This window comes from Apus apus, chromosome 4 (assembly GCF_020740795.1).
Source record: "Apus apus isolate bApuApu2 chromosome 4, bApuApu2.pri.cur, whole genome shotgun sequence".
In the NCBI taxonomy this organism is placed as follows: Eukaryota; Metazoa; Chordata; class Aves; order Apodiformes; family Apodidae; genus Apus; species Apus apus.
In genome coordinates, this window is record NC_067285.1 from 7,855,359 (window position 1) to 7,867,978 (window position 12,620).

The 12,620-nt window shown below is 36.2% G+C and overlaps 1 protein-coding gene across 5 annotated transcripts in view; it reads right to left on the reverse strand.

The window, feature by feature from the left end:
* ATRNL1 (attractin like 1) overlaps positions 1–12,620 on the reverse strand; it is a 451,738-nt gene that overhangs the window by 42,434 nt on the left and 396,684 nt on the right. The window lies entirely within an intron of this gene.

Consider the following 12,620-nt stretch of genomic DNA (forward strand, 5'->3'; position numbering starts at 1 on the left):
CCTAAATATAAATTGCCATTGTAATTTTCTTTGCAATCCTTCATTTACACCCTAGCATGTTTTGAGCATTTAAGACAACTACTGAAATGAAAGACTCAAAGTGATGAGAATGGTCTTTTTCTGCTACTGTTCAGATTCATGCTTAGTAATTTTGAAAATTCACATATTAACATTTTTCAGATCCAAGAATTTTAGAAAGACTAGGTTTATGTAAGGGGATTCTTTTTAAACCGATTCACTACAGGTGTAAGTTTTAAAAGTCCCCCTTTTGGATGGATTATTTTGTCTGCCATTTTTCCATATTAAGTAGTTCTCAGTCATTTTCAAGCTTATATCTCCAGTATGAAAAAAGTAAGCCTTTTGGAGTATGACTTAATGGCCAGGTCCAATAATATTTACAAAAACCTAACTCTATCTAATTTTTAATTTTAATTTCCTTCTTTTTCTATGCATTTAACTGATCTTTGGCTTTCTGTTTGGATTTTTTATAAAAAACAATATTTTCAACAGCCTGTTTTTATTTAATGGACCTGCTCATTCTGTGTGAATGAAGATGGGTTAAGTTAAAACGTTTGTCTGCTGTATTTTGTAAAGATGATCACAAAAATCACCAATCACCTTCTGACATTTTTGTTTATTTTTATACCTGGGTAAATGCAGGCAGGAATAACCCTGGTACCAGAGAAGCCCATGCAGTGCAAATACTACAAAATGTATAGTGGTGCATCCTCCAGAAATTCTTGAGCAGCTCTGCAGTCAGGTATGATTCATCAGGGTGTATGAGTTCTGACAGCCTTGCTAGGCTCAAATTCATTCCAAAAAGCAGCATTTAGTGGTTCCCACACTGTTCCCCATTTCATGTTCCAAAAAGACTAAGTCATTTGGATGCATGGCTTAGCTGGTTGCATGTGTAGGCACAGTACCATACACAGATGCTAAAAGAAGAGAGAGAAGCAAAATGCAGCCCTGGTCTTGTACAGACAGTGCTGACCTGGATCTACTGCATCCCTACAGGACGTGAGCTGACATGATGTCTCTGAACTGTATACTCTATACCACTCAGTTCCAGGATCATGAAGCAGAACTATCCAAGGCACATGAGTAAGAGAAGCAGAGAAGTTGTCACAGCAAAGGAAGATGTTATAACCAGCAACCTCTCTAACAAATGTGAGGTAATTAAAACCAACCCTGAGATCTCAGCTATCTGTGGGTCATTTGAGTTAATATTTTTGCTGGATCCAAAATAGCTCCTTCAAAAGGACATTGCTAGTGTTGTCATAGCTAAGGGGCAGTTAATCCACAACCAGAAGGGGTGTGGGCAATAACTGAGTTCACTGTTACTAATTTACTCTTACAAGAAAAAAGTATCCCATTAAGATGTATTTCCTCAGTCAGCTATTGGATTTTATTAATAGATTTTTGAACTTTAAATCCTATGCCTTTTCCTTTATACTTACAATAGTAATTTAATATATAGAGCACTTAAAAGTAGTTCATCTTCCATCCTTCATCTTAAAAGTATTTTACTTAATAATGAGAGTGAAATTAATTTATTTGTGTCCATAAGATTCAAACCTAACTTCCCACAGTAGCTGCACAACATTGAAAGTTCAGGATTGAGGTTGTGGAGTCTCCTTCTCTGGAGACATTCAAAACCCACCTGGATGCTTTCCTGTGTGATGTGCTCTGGGTGATCCTGCTCTGGCAGGGGGGTTAGACTAGATGAGCTTTTGAGGTTCCTTCCAACCCCTAAGATTCTGTGATTCTAAGATTCTGTGAAAGGGTTTGGATCACATGATTCTAGAAACTGAGCAGCTCCAAACTTTTAAGAGCTACCTTAAGCCAGAACTGTCCATACCATGCTTTTAAACTGGTAACAACAGAAAGCCCTGACATCCTTCTGTCAACATTTCCTCAACCACAAATTGCTCATGCATTAGAAATTCACCTGAAATGGCATAAAAAGGCTGTGAAGTAAATGTATTCCTGAAGCCTGGGTCTGCAAGCTAGTGTAATTTCAGAAAACACCATGCAGGCTGAAAGGCAGCAGATGCAAGAACTGAATTTAACTATAGATGATAACTTAATTTATTTTCTCTGTAGTCTAGTCTTTAATGGCTTTGTAAATAAACAGATGGATGCCATCAAATGCCACAGAATGATATATCTGATTGGTCTCTGTATAATTTTGGATAGCTTTATCCCCAAAATAGACAGTGGAAGCATCTTACCCCAAGAGTGTGATAAAGTAAATGTGGGAAGATAGATTATGGGCAGCTGCATTGTCCCAGTGATGAATGAAACTTTCCATGATGGTGTGACTGAGAATCAGGACAGGTCTCAATATAACTCTTTCTAGTGGTAGCTTTGAACAGATTTTACTTCAGTTGATAAAAAAGGTGCTTCTTTTCAAGGAATTCAAAGTTAGAGGAAGGAGAAATAGGCGATGGGACCCCTGCTGAAAGATTTAAATAATTTATAACTTTAACTTTGAAAGGTTTATGGTTCTAATTTAACTGTAAACCATCTGCTCCACCTAATATGTGTTGACTGTATATAAAACCAGACCACCAATTTCAAATAGGAAGGACGCTTATCATCCAGTGTGTCACTTGCACAGGGATTTGCTCACTTCACCTAATTTTGTAACTCTAACTGGACATCTGTTGAATCTTCAGTGTTTAACAGTACAAAATTAAAATCACCTGCTTAGTTTTCAGGAGGAACATGGCCAAGTAAGATACCACATTAAGTTGAAGCTGTACATTTATAGGTGTTGAACGCAGATATGACGACCCAATTGCTGCATATTTTCTTCGTAAGAAGCACTGAGTCTTTGTGTCAATATCGAGAGACAGCAGAACAAAACACAGCTTAACAGAGTTATCTGATCACCAATGTTTCCATTTATGTAAAATAAATAATACTACTGAGAGAAATATTTTCCATGAGATTTCTATTAAAAATGACATAGGCATCACATAACCTCTCCACAAAATTCTCAAGTGAGAACTTCACATGTTTGTTAGTTGTCTTTATAACTTTTGAGGGGTTTTTGTTTCATTTTCTTTCTTTTTGTTTCCTTTGTTGACATTTGCATACTTCATGTCAAAAGAAGAAAAGCACACTACAGTTTTTTTCAACTATGGAAAGCTTATCCTTGCAGAGTGACTAAGGGTCTGACCAGGAGACAATCGAGTCTGAAGATGTAACATTACAGAACATTTTCTACTTCAGAGCCATTAATTATTTTCTCTTTTTTTTTTTTTTCACTCTGACTTTCCAAACTCTGCTAATCCTGTGGTCTTCCTCGTCACAGAATAGGCCAAAAGAAAACATAGCACTGAGTAATATAAGTATAGGATTTTACAGCCTAAAAAAGAAAATAAGACCAAACTCTGTAAACTACCACTTTGTTTAGAGAAAGTGATTATGGTGAGGAAATTAGAGCTGCAAATAGAAAGGGGCCAAAATATTAAGGGATAGAAGTTTCCTAACCCTCCACATGGAGCCCATTGTGGGATTCCAAGACTGTCTCAGCCATTTTAACTAGGGAGGGAGCACAGGGTCCTGGCTACCATAAATCCTGCCAGAACCTCCAAGGGTCAAATCACTGCTAGAAATCTGTACGTTTCTACATCAAGAGAAAAGCACATTGTGCAGGGTTACTGCTGACCTGCAATACACTCATCAGGAAAAGTTCTTGACTCTTCCCTGACTTCCAGCAAATGCAACTATGTTATATAGAAGCCAGTGAACTTCTAATGGAAGTAGGCTATGCACATTTTTTAAATTCTGAAAGCCTATGAGAAGGGATTAAAAGCCTCAAGCAAAGGCAGCTGAGTTTTAGAGCTGAAGAAATGTAAGAATGAAATAAGCATTGCCAAAAGTCAACCTGAGTTTGGTCTTCCAAAGATTTAGCAAAACATGTATCTAAAGATTTTAACTGTATAAACAAATAAATAGTCATTATGTAGAAAGAATGAGGTAGAGATCAAGTATTTTCTAGATATTGTTCCAGGAGTGAATTTGATGGTTTCCAAGGAAGGAAATAATGCTTATCAGAGGAGGGGCCATCAACATGGACAATGGAATGAGGATATGAAAACATAAGCAACAGAAGTTTTATACATTGACATTAAGCTCATCAGAACACTAGTTCTGTAAGAATACAAGAAAACAAAGGCACGAACCAGGGAAATTTCATAATCTGTCACGTCAAATGCAGCAGCATACACATTGAGAAGAATAAGTTTTGTTTATTTCATGCTAGAAATAGTCTAGATTCAAGAAAGAAAAAAAAAATTACTCCATTCTTTTCTGATCTACTAACCAGACTCAGGTATATGATGCTTGGCAAGAAAGAGTAATTAAAGATAGGTAAATGGAAAAATGGGTCAAAATGCATCAAGATTTAATAAAAAATTATGCCAGACCAACCTCATAGTTTTCTACAGCAACTTGACTGATTTTCTGGGTAAGAACATGCAAAATATTATCTAGACATCTGAAAGGTTTCTTATACTGTAGGAAATTATCAGCAGACACAAGAGATGAGAGATTAGTACAGGAGTTATGGATGTTGGCAGTTGCAGGAAGGAGAGAAAACAAATAGTTCTTAGGAGGAAAAAGGCAGATGCTGAAGGTACAAGAATCAATCTTTTGATCAGTCTTTTAAAATATTTTAATTAAAAACCTTAGCATATAAGTAGGAGTATGCTGCTGAAATTCAATCATGACAAACACTGGTATATATTGTCAATACAGAGAAGGAGTAGAATATCAACCAGAAAGAGGCTCATGACCTCAAGAACTTGAGGAATATAAATGTACGCAGATTCAACCATGCAAAATTCAAAGCTATTTTGGAAATGAGCAGAAACTTAAACCATAGAAGTTCACTGCTTGAGGTAGAACAGGTCAGGAATGTAAGACATTGGCCACAGAATGACCGAGTTACAAGGGGGAAAAATTGTTTTAAAAAAGTAAAAGTTAAATGGGATGCAGCAAGGATATTTTAGTGGTATTGGGCAAGGCCAGATGAGACTTCACACGACTCTCTGAGTACAACCTGACCTGCAAGGTAAAAAGGGCTGAAATGAAGCTGAAACTGGCACAGTGCTACAAAAATGTTCAGAAGGCTGAAGGACATGTTTAAAGCAGACCTCATTTGCCTTCGCCTGGTAAAAGGAAGCTGGAAGAGATATGATTGCTGTGTTAAAACACTGTGGGTGATAGATATCAGGATGTAAGCTGTTAACTCCTGAGTACTTCAGCTGATGGTCAGCAGGCAGATACCGTTGAAGGATGAGGTTTCTTTCCAAGTTAGAGCCTTCAGTTCGAAGGTTTGGGTTCTAGTGTGTCTGTCCACAGCCTGAAGCTTAGGAACATGCATATTCATCATTGCCATGATGAGCTAGGAGAGGAAATCACCAAACTGCCACATGGGTGAAACTTGAAATTAGCTCAGGAACCCCACAGGAACAGTGGAGGAGATGTACACAACTGTACTTAAATTTCACATTGTTCAGAACTTTTACAGCCTCATCAGATATTATTTCAGTTCCCTTTATGCAACTAAAGCTGCAAAACCCCCCAAAAGAAAACAAAAAAACCCCAATTTCTGATAGTCTGGAGGAATAGTGACAGTTTTGGTTTTGAAAAAAATTAATAACTAGTTGCCAAACAAATGTTCATGGTATTTAGCAGTTGTTATTAATATTTCTCATTTTATTGAGTGCCTCTAGGGCAGGAAATCCAGTGATAAATTTGTAAAACGTTTTATACTGCCTCTATTCTCCTGATTTTTTTTTTTTTTTTTCCCAGTTGCTAGCTTTATAGTATGCAGTTTTTTACTGTCCAATCAATACATTATTTTTTGCCAAGATTTGTGGAAGACACATTGCGAACATGATACTGCATGCTCTTCATATCAAAGTGTCTATGTCCTTTTCAGATAAATTCTTCGGAATATAAAGGAATCAAAGGTTCTGTGGCTAGAACGATGTAAAAACTAATTCATAACAGAATCACCTAAAATGCTTTGAAAGACCAGACAAAAATCAATACCTACCTCATTCTTCATCACTTGCAAAGCTTACTATGCTAAGAAACTCGGTGCTTTTCAGGTAGATTTTACCCTGCAGGTTGCAAAAAAAAATGGCTGTGGATTTGGGCTGGAGGATGGGTGGTGGTGGCTACTGGTTCTTCTGATCTACTTTGTTTTTGCTATTGCCATAAATATTTTTTAAGTAATCATCAGCACCATCTGCCACTTTCCACTCTGTTCTTTTCACAGTGTCAATACTATAAACACAGTCTGCTCCCCATTTGATGCAGTGCACAAAAATGGAATTAAGCAGAAAACAGTCACTCCAAAAATAGGCCTTACTATTTACGAGTTCCTTCAGAGTAGATTATTTAAGTTTCCAACAAGTAAGAGCTATTTTGCTAAGCATCTCCAGTTAACTAAAATAACAGATTTTACTTCTTTTGAGACCATGACACTTGACAAACCAGTCTCTCAATGTCAGTAAGTTGAAGTTACTGCTTAAAATATTAATTGCAAGTTTAGTTTTAGTTATAGTCATTAAACTCTTACAAGATCTCCTCACATAATTTTAACTTTTTCTATTTTTTGAGCACTTAACTGTCAGCATACTGGTAACTAATATGGAGTATCCTTCAATGCAATTACCAAAACTACTGTTCTATACGAAATGCTCTAGTCATGCCTTAGGTTAGAGACACAGATTAAACTCAGCCTTCACACAATTTAAACAGTAAACTTTCCAAAAATTCTGTTCCCCATTGAGTTTTGAAAATAACCTGTATTTTCTTCATAGCTTCTGGTCAAAGGAATATGGCCATGCACCTTTGCAAGCTGAGCTATGTGAGTTATCCCAGTGATTTCCCTCATGGGAGCATCATTCTTATAATGAAGATGTATAATATTATCTGGAGACAGGTTTTTTTTCTATGAATGGTGAATTATATGGAACTGTAAATCCTACTTTGGTTTCAGCCCAGAAAAAATGCCTTTCTCATTCTTGTATATTAACACAGGCTCTGGATATCCACATGGTTTTGCTGCAATACATATTTTGGCTTATTTCCAGTTGCATGCTAGCACTTCAGAGAAACTTAGGAGAACTGAGAGCTTTTTTCAGTATTTCATCAGAGAAATCTTGATACTTATGATGGGTGGGCATCCCTTCTAGGGGTATTGTGAAGTTGGTTTTGCTCAGCATTTTAATAACACCTTTCTTGTTTACATGTCACTTGCTTCTTCCTAAATAGTATTGTTATATTATAAATATACGATGTATTTGTTTGGTGCATCAATAAAAACTTATGTTAATAAAACACAGCAAATAAAGGAAATAGGCCAGTAATCAGTCTCCAAAATTACAAAGGAGGAAAGATAACACTCAGCTTAGAAGCAGACTGGTACAGAACAAAGAACAGGATGATGCAGACAAACGTTTACTTAAATACACATGTTGGATGCCCAGATACTATTTTGATGGGACTGAAAAAACAGCTGGCTAAAAACAGAATGCAGAATTATACACTTTTAGATTTCTTGTTTATACATTTAAGAGTGTAAAAAACCTACCAGTTATTAACATCTTCCTATTTCTACCTCTGCCCCTGCCTTTTCTTCTTCCAATATGGATTACTCATGGTCTTTCTTCACTAATTCCTGCTATATATATGTACATGAATAATCAGAAGTCCCACTTATTAATAAAGGAACAAGAAAGCCTTTTTCTATAACTTCAATACCTCTTCTCTAGGTTAAGCTCTTCCTGTTTCCCTGGTTTTCTTCAGTAGAAGGCTTCTTTATTTTGTCAATAGGTATTGACAAATACATGACAAATATATAAACAAACATCTTCAAAATGCTGTGCAATACTCTAAGTACTAGATGTCACATATTTTATATATACTTCATGTAAGCATTAGTCCAAAACAGATAACTTGCCAAAACTCCTCTCTGCTAGCAACCTGACATTACACCATACACACAGCTCTTGAACTGGTAAGTCATTGTTTTCCAGTGCGAACAGAGACCACACAAAGGACAAACAAGATTAATGATCCGGCCTAGTCCTCTGCTCTAAACAGAGGTAAGCCACAAGTTCTTTTTTCTTCCCCTCTTTCTAAGAAAAGATCTACAAAGAGGTGAAATGCTGTACCAAAACCTGTGTCTGAGAAGACAAGAGGTTAAGTGGTCCTTAGCGAATGAGCCTCTGAAGTTCATTGTGGGCTCTTCAGCCTCGATACCACTGTGGCAAGAGCTTTTCAGTGGTCCCAGGGATATGCTTGTTAATGCAGAATCTGATGTGGGTGTTACCCTGTTTTTTTTTACAAGAAATTCTTTACTCACCCTTGTAGTTCTACTGGCTTTATTTTGCAAGTAACAAGGGAGAGAGGAAGGAATATTTTTGTAGCAGGTAAAAAATCATGGAACCTACTTGCCCCTGGTGTATGTCTACAACTACTTCACTGTATGCTGAAATAAGTACATCTATGAAGCCACTCCACAGGTGAAAAAACCTAACCTATGGTTTTGTTTCCAAGGGTCAGAACAATTGAGCAATATAATTAAATATACTTATTAAAAGTATTAATAATTATATGTTTATATTAATGTGTCTGAAGGTATTAAAATAAAACATGTAGACGTGGCAGTTCATGCACTAATGGCCATGGTGGTTTTCTATGGGCTGACAGTTGGAGTCAATGATTTTAGAGATCTTTTCCAACCATGATGATTCTGTGATTCTGTGCCTCTCATGACCTTTTGTTTTTGCACTTTAATCCTAAAAAATTAAAAATACAACCAAGAAAGCTTTGTTACTGAAAATCCCCATCCAGAGCTAATTGTCTTGTAGAACACTTAATGAGTCGTTATTCATTATGCTGGTGAGTAGAAGGAAGGCAGATGGCATGGTAATTTTATTGATTCTGTGATCCTGCTGTAGTTTTATGATTAAGTAGGACTGAACCCCACAGTCACTGTGGCCAGAATTACATGAAATTCTGTTTTGATTCAAGGATATCAGACACTACTATTCAGATAGCCCTGAAGTTGCTCTGTTTCTTGCTATGTTTTATTTAGTTCTTGATTTCAATTTGCAAGGGTTATTTATAGCTGTTAAGTTAGACTCACCTCACCAAGTCATAGCCACCTATATGTTAGATGCCCTCTATAGTTTAATAGAGAGACACTTTCAAAGACCTCTCAGCTCACTGTCTTAATTGGAAAGTATCTTCACTGGGTGCTCAGCCACTTTAACCTGCTTGGTAAACAGGGTCATTTTGCTGTGTGGAAGAAACATAACCTGTAAATAATTCACAGATTACATCCCTTGATTCTGAATCATTTTGAAATGCTCTAATATTCTCATTTCTCTTTGTGCTTTAAAGAATTTACTGGCCTTATCAAAGAGCAATGCAAACATCATAGAGTTTTATAAACTAATTGTACAATACCTTGATACCCCAAAGCGTGGGGTTTAGTTGGCTTTAATAATAATGATGACATGATCAGAGTTCTTTTAACAGAATTTATCACACTACCAAGCTACTCTTTCTGAATTACTCAGTATATCACCAGAGCCATATGAAGACTTTGAAGGAGTTATTCTTGGCATTTCCACTGCTGGTAATTCATTGGCAACTTTTCCTGCATGAAGTAATTTATATATTATCCTCTTATTCCCCTCCTCTTTTTTTTTTTTTTTTTTTCCTTTTTCTTTTCTTTTTTTCCCTCCTGTCTGGCTTGTTTTGTTCAGTATCCTTTGAGATGTATAATTTAGTTCTTTCTAGAGCTCTGGTTGCAGCTGCTCTCATTATTAGATCTCCCTTGATGTTGAGAAGAGCTTAAGCTATTTAAAGCATTTGGTCAGCCACTACAGCAGTAATAGATGGTCCCTAGTTTCCAATGTGTCATAAAATCTGTAAAACATATATGTGCATTATATATTATAATCTGCCCACAAGCATTTGCACAAGTGTTTTTTCTGATATGCACATACATTCATGCAAGCATATTGATATACATGTGAATTGTACAGGAAATTGGTTGGTTTTCTTTGAACCTTTGAATTTTGATCTAATTACCCAGCTACAATGCAACCAACGGGACAACAGAAGAATGATGAAACCACATGTTCTACCAGTCAATCAAAACCTGAGAAATTTAGTTTCTGCTAAAATGGATTAATGTTTTCCATTGATCATTCTAATTTATCATGTGGTTCTAATTTCTGCCTTAATCCAAGCAAAATTTCATTTAAAACCAGTCGTTCCCCTAGAGAAGTATAACTGAATTGTTAATAACCTCTTCAAAGCTTACACCTAAAAGAAAATGTAAGGTCTTCTGTGCTACACCTGAGCTACTATGATGGTAGCATTGACTTTCCAGATTTTCAGGATGCTTAAATGTACAAATTCTTCCTTCATTGATTAATGTCCATTTTAAAACATGAGTCACAATGAATAGTGGGTTGTTGGTTTTTTTTTTAATAGATTGCATTTTATCAATATTTAATCTGAATCTACATGACCAAACTGTATAAAACCTATCTTAAATCACATTTAAATAAGCCTAATTGTGTCAATTTAGAACTAAACAAATGCTGTCAAATGTCTGTTAAATTCTGAGTATTTTCTGCAGGAAGTAGAGAGCACTCAGATCTCCACTGGGACATATGGTGTCTCCTAGTGAAGTTTTTGCCTTGCATAGCCTTTGGCCAAAACCCACCATCTGTAGTTTCAACTTTTCTTCCAGCTGCTATAAAGGTGAAGTATAGAACATATGGTGCCGAAAGAGTAACCTTTACATTCATTTGTTGGGGTTTTTTTAATATTCAGAGACATTTTTCAACAAATTATTTGTTCATGCAAAGCTTGGAAAGAACTAAAATTCATGGTTGATCAAATTCAGATCTTAAAAACACAGCAATACGACTCTAACAGCTCCAGCAGAGCACAGACTAATTGCCTGTGGAAAGAATTAGCTCTCTTGATTTTGGAGAAAATGTAATGCAGAACAGAACAGGCATTTCCTTCCTATGTTCTAGACATATGTGCATAAGAAATGAAGCCCATGGTCTCTCATTGTGAACTGAGAATCAGTATTGTTGATGTATCATTTAAACAAATATGTTTGACACACCAACAGTTTTATCCTTGAATGATCCCAGTGAGCTTGAAAATAGTTGTATGCAAGTAATAGAGGATTCTAAAATTACTTGGCAAGACATAATTACCAAACACCAAACTACTTCTATCCACCTAAATATCATTGTTTTAACCTGGCTTAGGTCATAAGGGAAACCAACTGCACAGCAAACATATGTCTGCTGCACAAAGCTTCCACATAATTTCAAGTAACTTGGCACAGTTCACAGCATCTGCTCCCAGGAAGCCCAGGAAAGAAGCAGCAGGTGAGTGCTGCAGGAGAGGAATGAAGGGAATTAGTAGAGCTACAGGTATGTCAACAAACTTGCATAATAGCTTCTGCCTAGACTATGCCTAGTTAGAGATAGTGAAAGCAGTCCATGAGTACCAAAATTCATTACACCCAAGAAAAAAATATTATAGCAATATAATCTAAGAGTTGAATCAGGGTGGTTGCACACCTCAAGCGTTTCTGTTTGCTTTTGACCCTAAATGAAGTGAAAGCTGGGGGAATAAAAATGTTACGTATTTTTAAATACTAAATGGTGTATTCTTCCACATATTGAGAAACACTCAAAATGACACACCTGCTGTGTTGTTGAATCCAACTCCTGTTTCAAAAAGCCTATTCCCTCCACATTTTACACACAGCAAAGAACATCAAAACCCCCCTGTAGATAGTGAAAAGATGCCGATTATGAAGTAACTAGATAAATACATTTTTACTGTCAAGAAGCACATCGTAGCTAAATTTGAAAACAAAAGAAAACATTTTAAGCTTCAATTTCAACAATTACTTTTAATTTCCTTTCATAATGTTTTTCCTTGTTATAAGACTATACACACCTTTGTGTTTTTTTTTCACTTCCTTAAAACATGAAGAGGGAATATGCTAAACATCCCTCCCCCCTCATTGCTCTCTTCAGAGCACTTAGATTTAGATATTTCTTCCAGAAAATGTATTTGACAAAGCATCATTAACACTTTTATTCTCATAGCACTTCCAGAAATTATACTCTAAGCCATAAACAGCATTTTCAGAACTAAGTCTTCATCTCAGGACTCAGGGGAAAAAAAAATAAAATCCTCCCCACTAAAAACAACAACAACCTGATCTAAAAACCAAATAAATAACAGATAGTCATCAGGCCAAAGGAAGAGAAGGAACACTTAGCTGAGTTTATTTCCAACATAAGTCAACTGACTTTGCCCTCATCATCATTACTCACTACTTTTTAATCTCTTAAATGGATTTTTGAAGGTTAAAAGGGTATCTTTTTGGCTCTTAATAACAAAAGTTAGCCTTAAAGTGTATTTTCTGGCTTATAAGAGCATTTTGGGCACATACTACGCAGCTTGCTGTTCATGACAAAGGTGTTCATTTTGGCAACACCTCCAGTCAATTCTGAAATAATAAACTGGTCATC